Raw genomic sequence first — 14,577 nt, forward strand, 5'->3', positions numbered from 1 at the left:
CAGAAAAAAAGCATACAGCTATAGTTGCTTCTGGTCTGAGTACGTAATACTAGACAAAACTTCTACCAATTCATAACTGAACGTCATCAACGCAGAATTCTAATCTCACTTTTACGGACCCAATTATTAAGTCGATGCAGATACTTTTGTATGTCATGGAGATTGTGGTGAAATAAGAGAGATCTCTTTAGAAATAAATTAATAATCTAAAGTCACGTGAATGCTTACGTATTCTTTCTAATGAAATAGGAATAATTACAGTTACTTCATAATATATTATTTTTAATTTTTATAAATTTAATAATATAAAAATATATATAAAACATAAAAATTTTCGGAACCGACAGGATTTGAACCTGCGACTCTCTGGGAATCGCTGCCTGAGCGCTTTTTCTAATTAAGCTACGGCTCTCCTACCATCGATGCCGAAAATTAGTATAGGTATGCCTTAGAAATTGCCGTGGAATTTGATAATGAAAAAAGAAAAAGATGATATGAACAATCGATCGGCTTACTAGAAATGGTCATAATATAAATCAAGTGACTACTGCACATCGGCTGCAAAAGGTATAAGAGTCATTTTAAAGGTTGAGTAGGTAAAGGTCTCTATAACATGATTACTATCTCAAGTAATTTTTGACCTACCAATGCATAGGTTTGAATAATGTGCTAAAGCCGATGCTTCGACACCGGAGCATCCTCAGGTGAATAGTTGCTAAGCTACATGTTAACAATAATTATGAAACTTGCGTAGAGAGTACATTGCCGAAGATCTTTTTGGTGTGGAGTACGCGCACAATACACAACGCGGAATACTAAGCAAAATAAGCTTCATTTTCCTAAATACGTGACGGTAAAAACACTCTACTTCCCTCTATCTCGTTAATGATGAAACTTTAATACCGGCGTGTATGGGACGAAAGCTTTTACTTAAGTTGTAGACTGTGTGTACATATCCTTCGTAATAGTTATGGCTGTTGCTACGAGATGGCGCTGTTACAAAAGTTTCACAATTTACACTTACATCAATTGTGAATCTTAATTATCAAGTAAACGTTAATACAATACACAAAAATAAACTGATGAACTTCATGTGATTTACAAATACAATCTAAGTTTAAGTATATAAAACCCACATAGCCCGTAGAAAACTCTCTCTACTGGAAACCTAGCGGTATGTATTTAATGTTTATGTATTATTTTAATTATAGCTATAAAACCAGTTGATAAGACCACACACCCGAAACTTCCAAGCAAAAGCTATGGAGGTAATAATGTTTTTGCATAATATTAACCTGTTTAGAAAAGCAAGATCTTACGTAGTTTGTATCTCATACTTCAATGACGATTAAGTTATTACCTGAATTTTATAATTTATTTATTATGATAGGTAATACACACAAAGTTATCTAAAACTGCCTGCACAACCTACATATTCAAACATTGTAAATACCTGTTCTTGAAGTTGCTCCTGCAACTCTCTTCAACTTTTCTACTTTTTGTTCAATAATCATAACATGGATTATCTACCTTTTCCCAAAACAGTTTATGCATACAGATAACTACAAACCTTTTACAGTACACTCGTGTTGCAGACGTGTTGTAAACGTTTAAGGTTTTACAAATGGTTTAATATTAGACTGCAAATTAATAATTTCTTACATAACATTGTAAGTGTGAATTAAATATTTCCAATTTGTTTATAATAATTTAATAAAATGTTACCTTAAATATTTTTAAATATTACAGCTACTCTAATTTACACATAAGTTTAAAATATCTACTTCATCCATCAGAATACACGTCAGTGATCAGAAGTAGTATAATAACAATCATTTAGGAAATAAAATCAAGAAGGAGGAATAAACTTTTTTAACAAATGTCAATAGGTACATAACTTGTAACCTATTGTAACAACACGATGTAATGAAACCTCAGATAATGAAAACAAAAGTAATGACAAATGACAATTGAATACGTCACGTCATCACAATTTTATTTGTATAAAAAAATTGTTTGAGTCTTATCCATGTTTTGTTAACTAGCTATTTGTTACCTATGTAGAAATATGTACCCTCAATTTGAATAACCTCTTCTCTTTCGCACCAATGTTAGTTCCCGTCCGCCATTTCACTCTATCCCATTACTTTTATATTGTTCGCTAACTTTCTTGTTTGTATAAGCAAATACACGTATTTGAAAGTTTGTATAAGTATTTGTAGGTTTTGTTTTTGATAAGTATGTACTTGTTACCTATAATAATAATAATTGTATTCGTTGCTAAGTTATGGGTTTATGAAAAGGCTCAGTCAACAAGTTGGCGAAAGATTTTTCTTCGGGGTCATCATCATCATGGACTAGGTGACCATGGTGATGGTGCCCCTTTTGCTTTTTTGAAACGAGGGTTTTACAGCCGTAAGCTAAGACCCGTAACGCTGCTTTAACGCAGGATCGCGGATTTTTTCACAAGTTATTGATTGTAATTTGTAACCGGACCATCCTCTCGGAGGAATGGGGTTGGACAGCGAAAATTTGCCGATGTGCAACTGGGATAGTACCTACTGAGAATTTCAAAACAAGAAAACCAAACATCTAAATTACCAAAAATTTTGAAAACAAATCTTGTAGTGGAGTGCATTAACGCCTGAAGTCAATAAAAATCTATGTATTCTGAAATCTTTAGATGACAGATTGAATTAAGTTGTTTTAATCTTATCTACAAGAAAGAGTAGGTAAGTAACTGATTGCATTACTTAATTCAACTCGCCAACTGAATCAATCAATTTTGGATTCGATTGATTTTATTAATTTTGGGCAAATCAAATTGGGATTTCCGTACCAGCGTAACCAAAATAGCTTAATGAGATGCAACCGAGGTAGTAACCAACTAAATATTATTGTGATTATATAACGGCATACGCTGGCATATGAACAACTAAAAAAAAGAAAAGAAAAAAAAGACTTGCCAACCAATTACCAAAAGCAAACAAAAATCCCAGCACATACCACTGTCGCAGCTTATATTACAACGCAAGACATTTTATCATCATTATAAACCTAACAGAGGTTACACTTATGTTAGGTTAAACCTAACACCTAGGACGTAGGGCGGATTGGTGAAATTTACAAATTTTTGAGAACATAATGACAAACTCTCAGGCATGCAGGTTTCCTCATGAGGTTTTCCTTCACCGTTATAGCAAGTGATATCTTTAATTGCTTAAAACATAATTTTGAAAAGTTACAGATGCGTGATGGGGATTGACATCGGTACTCGGTGAGGTAGGACGAAGTCCTTCCCACTGGGCTATCACCGCTTACGACCGTTTCGTCGCAACGTCTACTAAAGTCAGGTAAAAAGTTGTCTACTGATTTTATGAAGGGCATGCAGCGTAGCACCACGTGGTTTTTATCCTATACAAAATCCGAAATAAACTGTGAAGTCAAGTCTAAGTTCAAACATTTCTAAGTTATCATCATCTTCATCATCAGCCTATTAACATCCTACTGTTACGCACATGCCCCCTTTCTGATATGAGAGAGGGTTAAAGAGCATATGCCCGTCTATGCTCTTCAATACAGATGGGACTATAACGATTAAATTTATAACATTGTAGTGAAAAATCGTTAAACCTTTAACGATTCGCCACACGTTCAGACCAAGATCAAAGACTTAACATGCATTCCGAGGAGAAGCAAATTTGGGTGAGCACCGCCAAATTCTTTGATCTCTTTAATTCGTTCTGGCACAGAGTAGATCTAATCTAATCCTTGGTCCAATTCGAGAATCAAACCCAGGAACTCGTAATCGGTACTGGAATATGCTAAATCCTAGGCCAGGTAGTTACGAAAATATCTACTTCTATGTACTTCTATGTTCACTTACCCTTAATAAATAAATAAATAAATAAATAAATATACTACGACAATACACACATCGCAATCTAGCCCCAAAGTAAGCGTAGCTTGTGTTATGGGTACTAAGATAACTGATGAATATTTTTATAAATAATATACATAAAATACTTATAATATACAGATAAACACCCAGACACTGAAAAACTTTCATGTTCATCACACAAACACTTTCCAGTCGTGGGAATCGAACCCACGGCCATTGACTCAGAAAGCAGGGTCGCTGCAAACTGCGCCAATGGGCCGTCCGTTAATATTCTGATATTTAATAAGATTGCGTGATAAAAGTTAATTAAACATTTATATTTGTATTGAAATCAACAAAATAAAAATAATATTTAATAAAACCTTATAACAAACAAAATACGTTTTGAACTTATGGACTAGACTATAATTTTGTAATAACTTAGATAGGTAGCCTATTACTGTTTTCATAGTTCAGTTCTGCTTTAGGCTAAGATATAAATAAAGGAAGACACGCCAGATGTTTCTTTTCCCTTGCAAGTCGTAAATGTCGACGAAGAAAAATATAGGTTATAATATTATTACTCAAATCTTATTGTATTATGTTTGTAGGCAATTCAACTTTTATAAGCCAATCTAGAAATAATTTTATTGTATATAATATTGATATTTAGAACTTCTGAAGACAGAATGAGCTCACATAGGTTATATTAAATTTCAGTAATACCTAATGATATTTCAAACGAAATAATGGTATTAGTAAACCACGGTAAAAGAAAAAACTTTCGCGATCTCTTCTTTCCGCCTGCGCTATATAAATGGAATACAGAAATACTATGTTCTTCAAAAATACTGGTCTTTAGTAGATCTTTAAAAATATAGCTTTCTTTTAGTGAGGAAATGGTTAGAATCGGTTCAGTACTTTCGGAACCTATTCGGTACAAAAAAAAAATCTTTCTCCTTTGTAATATTAGTACAGATATAGATTAATTGCTGCTAACGTCAAAATTTTTGGTTAAAAATCTTTATTATTGACTAGCGGTCCCTCGCGACTTCGTCCGCGTATAAGTGAATCTCAAAAGATAGACATATGCTGTCCCAGACTTTTTAAGAACTTTTAAAAGGGAACCGTTTACGCAGCGCACGCAGCGGAAGCTCTCAAAAGGGAAAAAAAACGATTTTAAAACATTCTCCATTGGTGCTATGCCCCCATTGGTCTCAGCGTGATGATATATCCCATAGCCTTCCTTGATGAATGGGCTATCCAACACTGATATTTTTTTTGATATCAGACCAGAAGTTCCCGAGATCATCGCGCTTAAGTAAACAAACTAACAAACAAACTCTGCTCCAGCTTGATATATTAGCACTGACGTTATATTAGTATCAGATTATATGTACGGTTAGTATTTGGTACCAAAATATTATACCTTAAGAAGTTACAACCCGATATTAGCGAACATAGATTGACATGTTGAAAATATAAAAAAAACGGTCAAATAGAATTAATATCACTAAAAAGATTACGACTTGGTCGCGGTTCCATACATATCTTGTATTATCCTTAACCATTCGTCCAAATTATATACAGTAAAAAGAAAAGTCTTTTGTTTTAAATACTTGAGACGATAGGTTAACTTACTCGTATTGTGTTAAGATTTCATAATTTTTGATAATAAGACAGATCAGCTAACAATTTTAATTTTTTTTTTCCATATAAAAAACTACTTTTTGTTACTTACATATAGAAGTTATACATATGCTTTCCCGGACTTTTTAATAGGCATTTTCGTTCGATCGCTTTTTTTCCGAATTACTTTGTAAATCCTACTACTATGAAAAGGGTTTTCAGTTTCCAGGTTACTATAATGTGTAATAACCAATAATATAGCTTTATATTAGAGAAAGTATTTTCAAAATCGGTTCACTAGATCCAGAGACTACCCCCAAAAATGTCACAAATCCCCAAACACACAAACTTTACCTCTTTATAATATTATTAGTAAATTAGTATAGGAGTGTAGATATATGTAATAATTGTACGGAATCATTGGTGACCGAGTCTGACACACACTTGTCGATTCATTTTATTCATTGCGTTTTTCTCTGATTTATTTCACTTTTAATCTATCTTAATCTATAATAAATTATTTCTCTATAATATTTATGTTCGTTGGATTCCTTTGAATGTCAACAATTTTGTCACCAATAAAAAAAATAGTACACCAATATAAACTCCTAGAATCGGATAACTAACTACTATATTGACAGTTTTACGTCCTTTCTGGACATTTTTAATCTTAAGTTGTATTTACTATAATGACTCTACCTATTTCAAAAATGGTTGTGGAAGAAATAGAGCGAGTGCAAGAAGTATCTTAGTCTATAAATCAGTATGGGAATATTACCTATCGCTGAAAGCATAAACATGCAACCAGCGCTGAATAAGGCTGATTCAGTACCTAAATTAGCCACTAAACTTAAACAACAATCAAAAAGCAATAACTGTTATGTTAAGTAAATTTAAGTAAGTAAAGGGATGGAGTCCAAATAGGCTCTATGGTCTTTTAAGAGTGCGGGATCCCGCGGAGTCCCATGCACCATCCCAGCAGTGTTCAGAACCGCGGCGCCGCCGCCCCGCTCCGTTCGCGGTCTCCATGGCGACCAGCTCAAATGACGTATCGATCCCGCGTGGGGGGCGGGGGGCTCAACTCTCGGGGTGGCGCCGCTCCACCCGCTCCCCCTTGCACCCCTGCCACCGACACTCGACCGTTGGCCCATGCAAAATGACGGATGTAAAGTTTGGATATACCTCCTTGGAAGGAAATGATATTTTCATTAAAATGAAAATGAGGCAATGTTTTATGATTTATTCCTTTCCATACATTTAAAATCATAACTTGGTCCAAATTTTTCCTCCCGCTCTTACTTACAGAAATAACACAGAAACTTACTATTTTAAGGGAATTGAATTTCCAGCGATCTACTTCCTTTTTATGGTCCATAAATCGTATTTATTGTTACTTATAATGTTATTTTGGTATGGAATAGGAACGTAATTTAATAACTTTCTGTTTTGATATTTTAAGACATACATTCTTTCTGTTTTCCTTAATACTTATTGTAATAGCTTTATTTTAACAAATAATTCTTTGTAATAACTTTCGTAGCTATTGATCAGTAATGATTTATCGTTTTAAACAAAACGAAGTACCGAGTACCTACTTATAACCTATGCTAAAATATATTATTCCTTACTAAAACCAAGGCTTATTGAATTTATTTTGGTATTTAGTTTCAAAGAGACACTCAAAAACATTCACGTATTCAATAATTTAAATGAAATATTAGGGCACTATTTTGTTTAAAAAAATAAAAGTATTTTTTCCAAGGCTTGATGAATTTCCGTTACAGCCACCACCACACCACACCAGCCACATAAGTACGTTTTTATGAGACAAGTGTACTGTGTACCTACGTTTTTATATGAAGAGCCTTTAGACAATGTTTACTCGTGAAAAAAGACGTGACACTTTTATAAATCTGAATCAAATTATTTCCAGCTATAGGTACAGGAACATGCTATTAAAACTAATAGTATGCGGCTTCAGAAACATCGGCGAAACTTTAATTAGTTTGCAGTATTAATTTACCGAATCTAATTTACTGATGCAATTAGATCTCTGAAGTACAGCGAGGAGTTTCGAATTCATTTCTTGCTTTGAACTCAGATTCCACTAGAGTTAATAAAAAATACATAGTTAAGTTATTTAGTAAGGCTATTTTAATCAGTAGGTACATGAATTAAACATATGGAAATAAATAAATAGGGTATTAAAGCAAAACGAACGAACAACAATTGTATAGTTAAAATATTATAACAACACTCAGCCTTATTATCATTAGAGCCCATATGAAATAAAAATATTCAGTAGTTAACATTTCTCTACACATTGTGAAGGTACCTACTTAAGTAGTGCGTACATATACAGTAAGTACAAATTCATATTTTAAATATTTTTAAATTATGTCATTGCCGTGTTTAAACGTCTCTTCTAAAATTTTGTTTCAAACATTAACATAATTAAGTGGTTCTCAAAGTTTTCCCATTATAAACTTAGCGAGAAATTTTATTTTTCCCTCAAGTCACGCGTAGTAGTGTGCGCGCGTGTAGACGGAACGGCGAATTGGATTTTCCCTAGTGTGAGTAAACCTACTTTTGTAGAACGAACAGGAAAACCTTAGAGATTCATGAAATATTAATTCAAAAGTCTCGGAATTGAACACAGACAATATCGTTCTACAATACTAACAATTTGTATATATTTAGTATAATATAGATACTCCATGCTGAATATATTTTATGAGTAATAAAGAGCGATCTAATTATCCATAAATCGAAATAGATATTCAGAGAGCAGAACAACTTGTCTTGTAGTTGGAGAAGATATAACGTAGAAAGGAGGAAAGGAGAAAGACAGTAGGTACATTTTATTTATTAAAAATGCGCACGCTGTCAGAAGTGTAATGTGACAATGATTTTCATTAGGGTATTCAAAAGTATCACTTCTATTAAGTGTACTGCCGGAACCTGTTACTACACGTAATCAGCGCTGTAATATAAAAATCCAAAAAATTAAAAAGTGAAAAAAAAAACATCCAGGAAACGTGTTGTTTTTGGTGTATGTGTAGTGTTCCACATTGCACCTTTTGTGTCAAATTGCACATTTAAACTCGTAGTTGACAGGATTTTATTATTGTATAAATATGGCTTTGGATTTTCTTCGCTATTGGGTGATTTAGTGTTCTATCGTTTCGATTCAAAAGTCTTTTAAAATTATGCGCTAATTTAGCCTCCAATAGTTCCCAAATGAAAAAACAGTGCGAAGGTATTTAGATAAAAAAAAATAAGATATCTTTACAATCCGTAAACAGTTGTCATTTTTTAATATTAAGTATGTAATAAAATGAACTTGCTCATTATTCAAATCATATTAAAGACACTGTACATTGTACATGCCGAATTTGGAAATACTGTCATTGTATGGCCTAAGAGCAATTTCTACGAACAAAATCTAACGCCTAAAAACTTAATGTAAATCAAAAAAGGCTATTCTAAGGATTTAAGTTTCAGTCATAACGTCTTCTCTCGATGCGAACCAAGAAATATAGATCCGCGCGGGTAAAACCTGTAGTAAATCACTAGTCTACATTATTACATACACATCAATACATTAAATATTATTTATAAAATGTTTGAATTTCATTAAAATTGTTAAGTATACACAAATTGGAGATGGTTATGGTACATATCTATTTATGACCCAAGGATACAAATAACATTGGTAAAGCAACGTTCATTCAATCTATTTCTGAGCTGATGTCTAATCTTAATATATATAAATCTTCTGTCACGATGTTTGTCCGCGATGGACTCCTAAACTACTTAACCGATTTTAAATAAAATTGGCACACCGTGAGCAGTCTGGTCCAACTTAAGAGATAGGATATCTTAGATCTTTAATTATAGTCGCAATTTTATTTTATTGCAAATTATTTGTCACATGTTATATATATATGTATATATATACTACAATACTCACTTAAGGCTAAGCGATACTGAATACTTTAAAAACAAAATCAAACGCAGACGAAGTCGCATGCAACAGCTAGTATATTATATATATACTATTATCTTGCTATTAAAATGTAGAAATTTTATTTCCTTTCATGTTTTGGAGAGACAAGGACGTTATCATAACCATTTTATAGTAATCTATTATCCCGTGTAAAACAAAGATCGCCAGGACACCGCTTCTATGGAAGCACGAACTGTATTTTTTAGCTTAGGTTTTAACAGTTTTTTTTTCAGATTGACTTAACAATTATTCATTGTTAAATCAACATCTCCTGAGTTGGCTCCGGTTTCGGAACGAAACGTGCGTAGAGGGTGCATTGCCGAAAATCTGTTTGGTGGGCAGCATAAGGATTGAAGAAATTATAAATTACACCATACAGATTCTCCTGCTTTTCGCGGAGTATAGCAAATCAAGCTTAATTTTCAAAAATAAATGTTTAATTTTACGCCCCAAACTATGATTAAGAGTTTTTTGAATATATTAAAGCAATTGAGAAACAGGACACCAGGATTTACATGAGATGTGAGTCCTTCTCTTCCAAATAAGTGAGTCTGAGAGAGCCAGAAGAACCTGGGAGGAAAGTCAGCGGCGGTTCTATCAACCATTATTTAAAAATTTAACAGTACTTATCTAAGTAAACTTATTACTTGTACTTGTACTTGTACTTATCAGGTAACTTTCATAATTTTATATTTTTTTATTAGTGTTTTTACCTACAATTGCAATTTTTTTTTATATGCATACTAAATTTATAAAATAGGCATCTTTCAATCCGAGTGGACTACCTCAAATCGCAAAAAGCCAGACAGATTTTTAGTATTCAAATGTTTGATCTCGTCTGTTTACGCGTTCGTTTTTTAAAACTTCATATTTTCCCCACAGAATTAAGAACATGCAGAAACGTGTACGCAACACGAATAATATTGAAGCATCAAAAACCACTCCACTTAAATAGTGTTTCTCGAACAGGCGGTTAGGCATTTACAATCCATTTAGCAGTTGACAGTAATTAATTTACGTCAAATGTTCTAAACGTTTACCATAAACTCTAAAAAAGTTTGCCCCCGAAATTTTTTTAGTACACGAGAACTAAAAAAAAAAAATTTTTTTAAATTACATATATAAAAAAAGCACAATGGACTTCTAGAGGTAGGGTAAACGTCTAAAAATCTATTGAGCTGATTTAAATGCAGTTTTTTGCATAACACTGTTATGACCTCAGAGCCGATTCTTGACGATGCTTAAGGCCTGTCAGTTATTATTTTTTTTTTATGTCTAACGACAATTAGAGATAATAAACAAAAACTGACTTTGAAGATAAAATATGTCTGACTTCGACTACGAAGTCAGAAACAATACAGAGCCGTGGTAAAAAAACAATTTAATGGTTGAACATCCCTATACTACTTACTTACTAATATTATAAATGTCAATGTAAGTTTGTTTGTTACGCTTTCACACAAAAACTACTAAACCGATCCTCATGAAACTTTGTACACATATTCTTGGAAGTATTAGAAGTAATATAGGATACTTTTTATCCCGATATTAAACTCGGTTCCTTTGGGAGAGGGAATGTGTTTGACGATTTTACACCATAACTCCGACAAATTATAACCGATTTAATTAATTATTTTTGTACTATAGAGGTTATTATAATACGTGTTTAGTTTTGTCCAAACTGTGGTTGGAGATAGAGGACAGAACTCCTCGCGGGCAACAGCTAGTCCTTATATAATTGCATAAAAGTATACCTACTCTAATATAATATAGAGTACAATTTTTATATAAAGTACACTATCTGGACGAAAAATATTAAACGTACTTACCTATCGATAAAGATAATAGCATAATTTGGTATCGGCGTGAGCTCTGTTTTATATTCAGTAATATTTGTGTTTAGTTTCGACGTCGTCGTTAAGTACAGTTAACAATTTCTTCCCAACCGGTTCCATAGTTTAAACAAACCCACAATGTAAAGTTTATGATTCGGAACAGGTTATTTCATAATACTTATTATATTTGATACCAAAATAAATTCAGATTGGGTAAGTAAGTGCTCGAGTAACTAAAATGATTTGGTATTTAAGTGTCTTCTAAAAATATCCTGGCTGGTATTCAGAATTTAATATTATTCTCAAAAATCCGAAAATTCCAGAACGGGCTCGTATAGACTGTGTTACGTACGTATCAGGAATTTTTCTTACTTGTCCTAAAATGTTTAAATCTTTTTGATACTTATTATGTAATGGGGTGAAAACTAATAGTGGTGATAGCTTAGAGGTTAGGACTAAGCCTTTCTGCACGGCTAGCATGGGCAGGAGAGAATTATATCCCCGGGGAAAGGATATAAATTTATCTTCTCCCACAGCTTTATCATATCTCAGAGCACTGGCGCACAAGTAGAAATAATATTCAAATAATATGTGTATTAATAAACGGTGGTAAACTTCTCCTATTCCATCATTCCATGTATCAGTGATTTAGCAGGTGGGCAGGTTAATTATATCCCTTGTCAGAGGATATAATCTGGGAATATAATTTTTATCTCCCGCCCGTGCTAGCCCTGTTGTCGGGGAACCGAGTTCGGGCTCGCCCCTCTTTGTAGTTCTGGTTAAGCGGTGAAGGTGATGACGAAACCTGCAGCATGCCCGAGACGAGAGTTTTCTTCAATGTTCTGCAACTAAACTACTTCCCCAGGCCCCTGTCCTGTAGTGGGCCGGTAATGGATTGATAATTATAGTAATAATAAAGTGGTCATTATCATCCCAGAAACTTTAAACTACTAAGAGTGTTCATATCACATAAAACCTCATGGCAAAGATTGATTTAAAATCCTTTTTTTTTTCTTTATACTAATTTTTCTTTAAAATTTTACCTAACCCAATCAATAAATATAAAAAAAAGTTAAAGTTTGACACTGAAAATAAGCGGTGGGAGACCTCAGTTGATCGAGCGCCATTTAGTTATCGTGACAGAGAGGCCCTGGGTACCCTGGGCCTGGGTCCCAGTCCCAAGATGAGTGGCCCACCTGTTTGATTAAGATCACAATGACGTAGAAAACTAATTATAATAGAAAAATAACTAGTACCTAAGTAGGTGATAGTAAGTTGCTACAATTTTTTTTAATACATTCAACTGACGGACAAGCAGATGGGCCACTTGCTGTTTTTTTTATTCCAATACAAATAAGCCCTTGACAGCAATCTCATCTGGTGGTAAGTGATGATGCAGTCTAAAATGGTAGCGGGCTAATCTGTTAGGGAGTATGGCAGTCGTATGACTGTCGCGTGGAAACCTATTAGGGGTATCCCTAATAGGTTTCCACGCAACAGGCTACAAGACAGAACACCACAGAACCACATTTTGCAGGGAAAGCGAGGAACACGACCAGCAAAAAGCCGACCTGTGTAAATCAACCTTAGGCATAGGCGTAAGACTCGTGTGCCTGTAATTACACCAGCAATCACGTCCTTGACACTAGAACACAGCTATGCTGCTTTGCGAAGCAGAAATAAGCATAAGCGGACAAGCTGTCACAAAAAACCTCTACTACTACTAAATTTCCATGCCCTTATTTCTTTATCCTCTTTAAAAATGATATTGATAATAATTTTGATGTTTTGTTGGGTCCGGTGGCTACCTGCGTCACGTTTTGTACCGATGCTAGTCTCTACCGCCTTTTCAGTATCGGTTTCCGGGCTTTGTTCCCCGCCAATTGCCAATTCAGCTTCGCTACTCATTTAGCTATGTCGGTAACTCTAGTTCTTCGACGGATCTCCTCACTTCTGATCACGCAGAGATACTCGAACATAGCTCTCTCTTTCGGCCAAATTTCAAAGCATCACTGGCAACATGCACTGTTCGAAGACTTTGGTCTTCAGGCGTTGAAGTATTTATCATATGCAATTAATTCGTACTATTGGGTAGGTATACCTAACTGGGTAGATACCAAAGTAATTTCAAATGTAAAGTTTATTTTAAATGTCACTTGCCCGTTCAAGGTTCCAACACTTGACAAACAACATGGTATCAAACTATCTGTAAATTATAGAAAGGGATCTTTGTTTCAATTACGATGCACTGATTGGTTGTGAATAAATACTTGAAGATTTAAATATTAATTGACAGGATAAAAGCAAAAATAACAGCCAATTAAGTGATGACATTCACTTCTTTTGAAAACCCATAATATGAAGCCAATGGCTTTGATATTTAAATATGTTTCTCGTGTCTTTAACTTGATTAACTGTGTATTAGAAATGGAAAATATTTTATATAAAAAATGAGACGTGAGGAATCCTCAACCTATCCTACTAATATTATAAATGCGAAAGTTGGATTGGAGTTGCAATGATGGATAGATGGATGTATGGGTGTTTGTTACTCTGTCGTGCAAAAAGTACTAAACTGATTTATAACAAAAGCTTAAAATATATTCATCAGAGTATATGCTTAAGGCTATTATTTATAAAGATATTTTGTAACGACGTCGTTAACTTAATTAAACGATAACTATTTATTGATTTGCTATAAGTGATAGAAGCTGAAACTGGCGTACTCGGCGACTCCAGTTAACATAGCTGATCATCTTTTTTTTGAACTTACTACCGCTTTAATAACAAAAATAAACGAAGAAAAAGTCGCGGGCTGCTATTAAAATAGCATTACATTCATCATCACCATCATATCAACTCATTGCGGGCTTCCTACAGGGCCATCTTGAAATAAAAATAACACACTTAACAATTGTCGCATTGTTTTTATTTAAATTCATGAACAGGTATAGTTAACCTAAATGCCGATTGTCATGTTTCTTTGCCCAACGTAATCCCGCAACGCCTTTAGACTAGTAAAATTTAATCGTCAGAAGTGATTGTTGTAAAGTATTTTCATTACAATTTGTATAGAATATCTCATTACCTCGGAGCTGATACGGATCACTTTGTGCTTTGTTATGGTTAACTACGAGTATTTATTTTAATATCTGATGAGAGAACGCAATTTCACCGCTTTGAATATTTCTTTTACTTATCAGAAATTGGATATTTTTAAAGTT

The sequence above is a fragment of the Pararge aegeria genome, chromosome 6, assembly GCF_905163445.1.
Source record: "Pararge aegeria chromosome 6, ilParAegt1.1, whole genome shotgun sequence".
Lineage (NCBI taxonomy): Eukaryota > Metazoa > Arthropoda > Insecta > Lepidoptera > Nymphalidae > Pararge > Pararge aegeria.